The 8,223-nt window shown below is 54.6% G+C and overlaps 1 protein-coding gene across 3 annotated transcripts in view; it reads right to left on the bottom strand.

The window, feature by feature from the left end:
* Positions 1 to 8,223, bottom strand: part of LRRN2 (leucine rich repeat neuronal 2) — a 24,672-nt gene that overhangs the window by 13,325 nt on the left and 3,124 nt on the right. For 2 of the 3 annotated variants that reach the window (XM_014532577.1, XM_014532579.1), the window contains exon 2: positions 4,396 to 4,612. The gene's annotated coding sequence lies outside the window, so the exon portion shown is untranslated. Of the gene's footprint in view, positions 1 to 648; positions 767 to 4,395; positions 4,613 to 8,223 lie in introns of those variants that run through there. The other variant, XM_014532578.1, reaches the window with a different exon arrangement.

Here is an 8,223-nt window from a genome sequence, read left to right as displayed (position 1 = left end):
CCCGGGAGGGCTAGGCTAGTGGTTCCCGTGTGAATCCTGGTGCTGGCTCTGTGGCCTTGGACATCCTCACTCAGGTGCTCCTGCCTCACGGGGGGATGTCCATAAAGTGCCTGGAGCTCAGTAGAGCCCCCTTCCCTTTCATCCTCCTCTGTTTGCTGAGGCACAATCCCTGGCTTCTAGACCACCAGACAGACACTGGAAGGGGAAGAGGTCCCTCCGGCAGAGCTAAGTGTCCCAGCTTGACAGCATTCCACCTTGGCCAGTCAGAAGCCAGAGGGGCAGCCACACCCAGATCCATGAGCCCTCCAGCCTCCCTCCCTATAATCCCCCCTGTTCTTTCTAGAATCAGGTGGGGGTGTGGGGCAGACCTGGTAGCATTCGCAAAAGGCTCCCTCTGGAAGCCAGGGCCCCAGGACATCCCTTTGGGCACAGTGGGTTCCTAGGAGCTAGATGCAAGGGCAGGGGGAGCCTTCAGAGAGGTGCAAGCAATACTCTGCTGCCCCAGTGCCTTTGCACATGCAGGGCCCTTGCCTAGAAGTTCCCTTTCTCATGTGTGTAATGTCTCCCCATCTCTGAAGTCTCAGTTTATACCTCACCTCTCGGAAGCTGTCCCTGACCACAGCCATCACCAATTAATCAGCCCCTCACCCCTTCCGAATCCTCTAGGAATCCAGTCCAGTATGATGCTCATCTCTTCTCTCAGACTGTGAGCTGCTCCAGAACTAAAGGGAAGCACCATAGATCTTCCAGTCTTGTTTGAGGGGGGGGGGGGGGGGGGGGGGGGGGGGGGTACGTTGGGTTTCTCTCTCCAGTATTTGTGCACAGAGGGAGGGACCCCCAGGGCATGGGGGTGGAGCTGGGGGGAGATGTTGGGGAGAGGCTTGGGGGCCTGGATGGCTGAGGAGAATGGGCAGTGGATCAAATGGGGAGGCCAGTTAAACAAGGAGAAAGGCTGAACATCTTCTAACGGAAAAGGAAAATGAAATGAGAATGAAAATTGATGAGGCGGAGAGAGAAGGAGACTCGTTTCATCAGCAGGTTTGCCAGATGAAGCCCAGAGATAAATCGCTGGCGGAAGGAGCCTGGTGTCTGCCGGGCTCAGCGCCTGCTCCCTCTGTCAGCTGTCTCAGGCAGCCTGCGAGATGAATGGCTGCAGCTGAGGCCTGCAGCGGCCCCTCCCAACCCTCTTCCCCCCTCCCCCGCCTCCAACTGCGGGGAGAATGGCTGTCATCCCTCACCTCCTCCTGCAGGCCTGCCCTGGCCACTCCTTCACCTGGTCCCCCGCCTTTGGTCCCCTCTCCAATCCCGCTGACCTCTCCCTCAGCAGCCCCTCCTCCACCTCCCCTCCCCAGGTGGGCCCAGGCCTAGGGGAAGCTCTGTCCACCTTCTGCACCCCTCAGCCTGCTTCTCTGAAGCCAGAGGGGGAGGCAGAGGCCAGGACACAGGCCTGGGTTTTAGTCTGGGCTTCGGGACCGACTGGGAACATGTCCTCTCATTTCTCCAGGCCTTGGCTCCTCACCCATGTAATGAGAGGGCTGGGCCAGAGCGGCAGGCAGTTCTAAAACGGTGGTTCCTGGGCCCCGGCATCAGCATCACCTGCAAACTTGTTAGAAATGCGGGTTCTCGGACCCAACCCCCTCCCGACTCAGACTCTCTGAGGGAGGGGCCAGGCCCAGGTTTGCCCAAACCTTCCAGCTGCTCCCATTTGAGATCTGCTGGGCTAGATAATGGCCAAGCTGAGATTAGAATTGTGTATGTGTATGTGTATGTGTATGTGTATGTGTATGTGTATATGTATATATACATGATGAGCTTCTTATCATTATCCTGACAGTTAAGACTAGAGTTTCCAGAACCCCCCCTCACCTCCACTGTGCACACAATGAGCATTCACCGAGCCCTGATTGGATGCTGGTGTGATGTGGGTGTAGGGGTACAAGATTATGGGAGGGCAGGCAGGAAGGCACAGATAAAAAACCGCTCTTCCACAGCATTGGAGCCGGTGTCACAGGCACTTACCAAGGGCAACGGGCACAAGGGAGGAGAGAACACACTTCTGCTTCAGGTGGGAAGTTGGGCAAAAAAATCAGAGCAACTTTACCCAATGTCATTGAATTGCACACTAGAAATGGGTGAATTCGATGGAATGCAAATTCACAAGTTCACTGAAGCTGTTTTAAAAAAACCACAAGGGAAGTGCCTGAGTCAGCAGGTCAGCAGGCGCACAGATGGCGGAAGGCACCGTGCGTATATTGGAGGCAGCCTGGGTAAAACGCAGGGCGTGAATTCCGAGGTGGCTGCCCCGAGGTCCCGTGTGCTTGATGTGGGGAAGAGGCTGGAGCAGCGCGCCAGAGCTGAACGGTCTGGACACGGTAGTGCAGGCAGAGGGCCGCCAAAGGGCGCATGTAGGGCAGTGACCACTATAGCCATCAATGCTCATAATCCGTCAGGAGTGGATGCTCCTTGCAATCTAAATTCTTCCATATCCACCATCCTATGTGATTCTCGCAACAGCCCTGCAAGGTCGGAGGTGCCATTACTCCCATTTCAATGGAAAGGATATTAAATGAGTTGCCCAAGATCACACAGCCAGTGAGTAATGGGGCCGGGGCTAGAAGATAGAGTGTGATGCCAAGTCTAGGCCTTCTCTTCCCAGTGGGACAGCAGCAGTGACCATGGTAGCCACTGACTGAGGACGGAGCCAGGCCTTGGGCTGGGGCCTCCCCTGAGCGGCTGCACGGAATGCTCACAACAACACTGACATGGGGTGACTGGCCCACGTCACAGGTGTGAGATGCTCAAGGACGTGCAGCTGGTCGAGCCAGGACTCCAGCTTGGTGGTGGCCGGTGCCATAGCCTGTGCTCTAAATCTTGACCCCACATCACCCTCCTGCAGGGCCCCCTGCCCAGCTCTCCTCGGGCCTGGAATGGGACTGGGCGACTGCCAGCTGACTTCTCATTCAAACTCCCTGAGCCTGGGCCAACCCAAGAGAAAGAGACTGGCCCCTGGCCTAAGCCGAGCAGCCCTTCCTCGGGGGAAGGCCCGTACCAATCTGGCCTAGAGGCTCCCTCTCCCGGAGCTGGTCCCCGCTTCCCGAGCCCAGCACCCCCCGCCCCCCCAACCCCGCCTGCTTGGGGACCCGTGGCTCCCAGCGCCCCCGAGTCTGGTGGCTGGAAACGCTTCCATCCATGATCAATAACAGGCATAATTCAGTGCCTGCAGCAAGTACAAAGGAGTGGAGGTTAAATCAATATTGAGAAGTCTCGAAATTAAACTAATTAAGAGCAAGCCTTAATGATTTTTACTGTCTGGGAATAGAGAGGACAAAAGGCCCAACTGTATTTCATGATTCTACCTTAGCATCTTGGTAACTGGGGAAGCAGAAGATGAAAAGTGCTCCCAGCTCCCTGTCTTGCAGGAGAGGGGAACGCCTCGTCCTCGGTGGTGAGAGATGGGGAGGGGGAAATGGACAGGATGGGGCACAGGATGCAAACTGCACGTGTGGGAGGCCATTGGCTTGGGTCAGGGAGGGTATGGTTGACCTGTGACCCCTCCTCCCCCCGAAGATATATTGAAGCCCTAACTCCCAGTACATGTGAATGTGACCTTCATTTGGAAATGGGGTCTTTGCAGATGGGACCAAGTTAAGATGAGATCATACTGGATTGCGGTGGCCCTAACCCAGCGGTTCTCAACCTGTGGGTCGCGACCCCTTTGGCGGTCGAACGACCCTTTCACAGGGGTCGCCTAAGACCATCCTGCATATCAGATATTTGCATTACGATTCATAACAGTAGCAACATTACAGTTATGAAGTAGCAACGAAAATCATTTTATGGTTGGGTCACAACATGAGGAACTGTATTTAAAGGGCCAGAAGGTGGAGAACCACTGCCCTAACCCAATGACTGGCATCCGTGTAAAAGGAGGGAAGTTTGGATGCAGACACACAGGCACCGGGAGAATCATGTGGGGACAGAGGCGGAGACGGGAGGGCTGCAGCTGCAAGCTGAAGGGAGACACCCCTAGAAGCTGGGAGTGGCCAGGAGGGAGTCTCCCCTCCAGCTTTCAGAGGGAGCCCGGTCTGATGGACGCCCTGATTCCAGACTTCTGACCTCAGAGCTGTGAGACAACGGATTTCCGGTATTTAAGCCTCGTGGCTGTAGTGCTTTGTGTATGGCAACCCTAGGACATGAACACAGGGATCCTGGGTTCTAGTTCCACGCTGCACAGTGAAGCTGTGCCAGCTGGGCAAGATGCTTAACCTCCAGGAGCCTCCGTTTTCTCCTCCGAGAAGTGGGGACAGAAGTCTTTTGCACAGAGATGCGGCACAGATACATGAGAGCACGAGTGTGAAATATGTACGATGAGCTGCGCGTGCTACAAAACATCACCTGGCTCGTTGCTAGTGGGAAGAATCTGGAAGGGACTCGGGAGCCATCGTCAGACGGGCAGGAAGCTCCCGGCAGCTCCCAGGGCTGGTCTAAGCTCCAGTCAGACCACAGGCGTGGGGTGTCTTTGCATCATTAGAGACATATGTACACGAGGGTATTTTACTGTTGTTCTCAACAGGGATTTTATTTGCTGCCCACGTGGCCCAGGTTTTCTCATCTGTAAAACAAAAGGGTTGGGCAACGTTATTTTAAAGGTGTTTTTCAGCATCATTCTCTGGGCTTATTTATATACTCAAAAAAAAAAAAATTCTTAGCAGCCCAACCTCATCCTTGGACCTCCCTCCTTAGCCCAGTAGCCCAGAACAATTCAGAGGGACGCCAGTTAAGCACTGGCTTTGCATCGCTCTGTCCCCTGTTGCCTGGGTTAAGGAAGGGGCCACTTCCCCTCTGTCCTCCCTCAAGATTGTACCCGGTATGGAAGGACAGGAAACCACACAGGCAGCAAATAAAAGCCCTATGGATCATCAGAAGGCTGGCATCCCAAGTCCAGTGGCTCCCAGGGCTGCTCATCCCAAATAAACCTTCCTGGGGCCGGGCCTGGCAGTGGAACAGGGCGGCTGAGCGTGGGCTGCAGCGCGCAGTCCGCCTCTTCCAGGCTTTGGGGGTGAAGGCTCTCGGGTGGCCTCAGCATTTCGGAAGGAGCTGCGCCTTGCAACCCTGGGGTTCTCCGGTGGGAAAACCGAACCTCCGGTTCATGTGACAACCAACATTTTCCCAGGTGGGTATCAGTGGGCGGATAAGCACCTGCCTGCACATCGCCCTCAGAGGGTGACGTCAGCAGTGTCACCACGATGACCACCTGCACAACGCATCACCTGGTGACCCCACCTGCAGCCCATCACCTCTATCAATAGCACCAGACCCACTGTTGCCGCTGTCCTCAGCTGTGACCCCGTGCTCGCTGCCATCGAAAACTCGGAATGCCCTCCACTAGCATCATTGTCTTTTCCATCCACTCCACAGTCCTCGTCCTCACAAGCACCCGGATAAGCAAAATAAAGTGTATACGGCTTCATTGCTGCGACACGCACGGCATCTCAACTGGATATGGTTTCTGCTGTTGGGAAATAGACACCACACAAGGACCCCCTCTATAATGCGAACACGAGAACAATGGATGTGCTTGGACACCAAGAGCCACAGTAAATAAACAAAGCGTGCACTTGGAGGTCAGCATCATTCTCTGGGCTTATTTATATACTCAAAAAAAAAAAAATTCTTAGCAGCCCAACCTCATCCTTGGACCTCCCTCCTTAGCCCAGTAGCCCAGAACAATTCAGAGGGACACCAGTTAAGCACTGGCTTTGCATCGCTCTGTCCCCTGTTGCCTGGGTTAAGGGAGGGGCCACTTTCCTCTGTCCTCCCTCGAGTGTACCCGGTATGGAAGGACAGGAAACCACACAGGCAGCAAATAAAATCCCTATGGATCATCAGAAGGCTGGCATCCCAAGTCCAGTGGCTCCCAGGGCTGCTCATCCCAAATAAACCTTCCTGGGGCCGGGCCTGGCAGTGGAACAGGGCGGCTGAGCGTGGGCTGCATCTGCCTGCACATCGCCCTCAGAGGGTGACGTCAGCAGTGTCACCACGATGACCACCTGCACAACGCATCACCTGGTGACCACACCTGCAGCCCATCACCTCTATCAATAGCACCAGACCCACTGTTGCCGCTGTCCTCAGCTGTGACCACCAGGACCCTGTGCTCCCTGCCATCGAAAACTCGGCATGCCCTCCACTAGCTTCATTGTCTTTTCCATCCACTCCACAGTCCGAGTCCTCACAAGCACTCTGATAAGCAAAATAAAGTGTATATGGCTTCATTGCTGCGACACGCACGGCATCTCAACCGGATATGGTTTCTGCTGTTGGGAAATAGACACGACACAAGGACCCCCTCTATAATGCGAACACGAGAACAATGGATGTGCTTGGACACCAAGAGCCACAGTAAATAAACAAAGCGTGCACTTGGAGGTGGACGGCATACACGGAGAGCACCTGGTGGGAGGGGCTGGGGCTTAAAGGGCGTGGCCAGGGGAGTTCCACATTTTGCTTGGGGGTGATAAAAATGAGAATCGCTGCCCTTGTCCCTCTCCAGACCAATTCAGCCAATCTCTGGGGACTTGGCATTTAAAACACACAATGAACTCTTCAGTATTTCTTTGTATGTAAATTTTATATCAAAAGAAAAAAAACAACCCTGTAAAACAAAATTAAAGTCCATAGTTATGCATATTGAAGAATTTAGAATGACGTGTACTGATGTCGGCAATTTACTTGGAAATGCACCCAAAATAAGATGGATTGAGGGACAGATGGAGAGATGTGATAACGCAAGTCTAGGAAAAGGTTAATGGTAGGGTCTGGTAGATGGTGGGCATATTGTTGCTCACTGTAAAATTCTTTCAACTTTGCTGTATATTTGAAAATTTTCATAAAATGTTGGTGAAAAAATCCCCCAACTGGTTTTAATGGGAAGCCTGGACTGAGAGCCACTGCATCTGAAGGAAAAATCCAGAAAGAAGTGCAATCCTCTGCCCTCCACCCTCCACGTGTGAAATCACATACTCCTTCCATCCAGCCAATCAGACTGGTCCAGTGTGTCCCTCCCTTCCCCAGTGGAGGCAGGCATAGACAGTGTATTTGCGTCGTGCCCCTGGGGAGGGGCTGCTCCTCTCAGAGCCTGGGCTGGGGAGATGAGACACACAGCTGCCCCAGGCCCCCCAGGGTCCTGAGTGCTGCCCAGTGCTGGGCCTGGGACCTGCCACAGCCATACCAGTTGGCCAGCTCTGCTTTGCTCAAATGCCCCCATTGCCACCCTGAGTCTCCCTTTGCAAGGTCCAGGCTCAGCATTCCTAGTGAGGATAAAGCCTTTCCCAGGAAATCAGAGCCTGCCTGATTGTGTGTGAGTGTGTGTGTGTGTGTGTGTGTGTGTGTGTGAGTGTGTGTGTGTGTGTGAGTGTGTGTGTGTGTGTGTGTGTGTGTGTACACGCAGGGTATGGGGTGGACACTGTGGGCAGGGGCCACCCCCACGCCTCATCTGTATGCCCCTCCACACCCGCTGGCCCTGTCTGTCGGGGGTGCCATGGCAACACCGTGCTCTTTAAACACAGGAGTTTGTGCTGCCATTGCAGAGCGGCATTGGGCAATTTAATTAAGGAGCTGGCAGCAGACAAACTTTGGGAGTTAAAGGCATTTTATTAAATCCCATTGTATTACGCAGCTCAGTTCCTCCAGGAGCTGAGGAGCGGGGCGCACAGAGGAGAAAGTGCTGGGTTTTCTCTTCTCCACTTTCCCTGGCCTCTCTCCTGCTCCAGGAAAGCATTCCCTGAGTGTGGAGGGGCCCTAACTGCGAGTGCCTGCGCCCCGGCCCAAGCATTAGGCCTTGGGCTTGTCCGCAGGCAGCGGTCTGGGGATCTAATCACCAGCATTGATCCTACGTGTCAGGGTTCAGAGTTATTATCCCGGCCAGGCCCCCAACCCTCGCTTCAGCATCCGCAGCAGCACGTGTTACGTTGGCACCAAGCGCAGCCTTCCCGTGCCTGACCTCGTTGAGTCCTCCTCCCCCGTGGAGTAGGAAGAGGGCATTCTCATCACAGACCGGGACCCCGAGGCTTAAGTGACTGTCTGAGACCAAGGAAGGGGTCTGTAGCAGAGGCGCCCGGCCACCTCCTATGGCTGGTGACCTTCTCTTATCTCATCCTGAGAATGGCTTCCACTCCAGTCCCCAGCCAGGCAAACATTCCCGCATGAAGCCGGGGTGAGAGG

The sequence above is a fragment of the Myotis brandtii genome, unplaced genomic scaffold (assembly GCF_000412655.1).
Source record: "Myotis brandtii unplaced genomic scaffold, ASM41265v1 scaffold898, whole genome shotgun sequence".
NCBI classification, from domain to species: domain Eukaryota; kingdom Metazoa; phylum Chordata; class Mammalia; order Chiroptera; family Vespertilionidae; genus Myotis; species Myotis brandtii.
Note: the sequence above shows the minus strand (reverse complement) of the source record. Positions and strands in the feature narration are given on the sequence as shown.